Below are 2,475 nucleotides of genomic sequence, written 5' to 3' on the forward strand. Positions count from 1 at the left end.
TTTTTTTTTTTTTGAGACAGGGTTTCTCTGTGTAGCCCTGGCTGTCCTGGAACTCACTCTGTAGACCAGGCTGGCCTTGAACTCAGAACTATCTCCCTGCCTCCGCCTCCCAAGTGCTGGGATTAAAGGTGTGCACCACCACTGGCTGGCTTTGTGTTGTTTTTCTAAATGGATGTGATGTGTCTATGAGATTTCCTTATTAATAATTGTACTTATACCCACAGATTAGTACTACTGTTTACTTTGGCTAGAGAAGCTCCTTTTGCAGTGAGCAATGGTAAGTTCAGAGATTTGTATTGGTCAATGTGCTGAGGACAAGTAGCTTTTATGTACTCTACCTGAAGGGACACCTATCTGAACCTCATCTTAAGGCTCAGGATGCATCATGGAAGAGGGAGTGAAGAAAAGCTAAGAGCCAAAGGAAGGGGTGGAGTACTGTGGAACATTCCTAGGCATAACCTGGCATCTGTACTCTAGAACTCATAGTAGCTGTGACTTACTATACAAGACTGTGGAAGATTGGACCACTAAAAATCCTGTAATAGAGTGGGCTCACAAAGTGTTATCCCTTCCTCAGGATCTATATGGTATTTAATAATTGCTGGAGGAAGGAGAGCTTTTTCATGTGGTGTATCCCTGCTATGATGCCCTTGTTCCTGTAAGAAACTGTAATGAAATATACAGTGTCACAAAACATGACAACCCCAAACCATGAAAGTAGATTGTGGACAAGATGGGAAGAGGAGGGAGATCTGTGTGAGTAGGAGGGGAACAAGAAAGGGTCATGTAAAATGACTGTGTTCAAACACATATACATGCATATATTAAAATGTCCTGATGAAATCCATTTTATGTATAATTAACATATGGTAAAAATTAAAGAATATTGGGAAATATAAAATAGTCAGAATAAAAGACAAAATAAACAAAATTCCCCAGAGAAATATGTTGAAACCCAGCAGGTCTTGATGAAGTGTTTTTTAGTATACATGTGATAGACCTGTCTTTAATTTAGACGATTCCATTTATTATATATTGGTAGCTGCTGGAGGACCCAAAGATCTTTGCAGTCCATGGGTTTTGCTCCAGAAGATCCTCCCAACTCCCCAGTTGGTAAACATAGGCACAAAGGGCTATTTGTTTTGGATGCTGGAGGAAGCAAAACAGAATACTGAGTTCTGCATTAAAAAAGGAAAATAGCAGGAAGTCTGCCTACCGGCCTCAGAGTTTTCAGATGTCACCCAGCAGTAAATAGCCACATGGGAGGAAGGCAACTCCAGAGACCAAGTAATCCAGAATTCTCATGTCTACAATATATCATAGGTAATGGTTTCATTACTGCTAGATCAGGGAAGTCTACTGACCACCATGCCTTCCACAACCTGAAATTCCCCTGCATAAACTCCATGGAGAGCCTATTTCCAACTCTTTATTTCCAAGTGCTTCTTGTGACCATCTTCCCTAGCCGACATTATAGTAGAGTGTTCTCAGCCTTTTTTTGCTTGTGATTGTATCTTATTTTCAGGTCCCTAGGAATGCTGGCTAGTTTTACTATCCTTGACACAACCTAGAACCACCTGGGAAGAGAGTTTCCATTAAGGAATTACTTAAATGAAGTTGTGCTCTCTCTCTGTGTGTGTGTGCTTAATTATTAGTTGATGTAGGAAGTCCTGCCTTTTGTTGACAGCAGCAGCTGGTTTTGGGCCATTGTCCACCTAAGAATAGAGAGGTCACTAGCTGAGTACTCCGAGCAGGCAGCATGAGTACATTCCTAGTCTCTGCTCTTGACTGTGGGTGTGATGTGACTGGCTGCTTGAGGTCCTCTTATGACCGATTGAAATAATAGACTGTAACCTGGGACTGTAGAACAAATAAACCCTTTTCTACCCTATTTTACTTTTAGTTGGGTTATTTTATCACAGCAACAGAGATGTAGTTCGAGCATCAGTATAACTCAGACTGAAAAAACAGACCCATTTTAAGATTGTGCTTGGCTATAGTATTCTGAGATATGGAGTGGATTTCTTCTCCAATGCTAGCCTGCCATGCTAGAGGAGCCACTGTCAGACAAAGTCCCTGCACTGACATGAGGTTTCCAGAACAACAGTTCCTCCTGAGACTGGGACTGCTGACCCATTGTCATCAGGAACTACTGGCTTATCTTCCCTGGAAGAGCAGTGTAGGAGTTGTTGGGCGTTTCCTCTTTTCTGTGTTGCCTATCTGCTGCTATCTTCATTGGTTAGTCACTGCCTTTTCCAGTGCTCTTTCTTTCTTTATCCTTGTACCACTATCTCTTCTCTGTCACTTCAACTCTTCATAAAGTCACACAGAGGAAAGTTTGAATTCACCAGCTTTCCTTGGAAACCATCCTAAACTGTATTTTTAAAGGATCAAACTGACAGTCTCATGTTTGTCCTTTACAGAGGCTCTGGAGTTGTCTTGGATTTACAGACACTGAATAGCATGTTGGTTGTC

This window comes from Mus caroli, chromosome 6 (genome assembly GCF_900094665.2).
Source record: "Mus caroli chromosome 6, CAROLI_EIJ_v1.1, whole genome shotgun sequence".
NCBI lineage: Eukaryota > Metazoa > Chordata > Mammalia > Rodentia > Muridae > Mus > Mus caroli.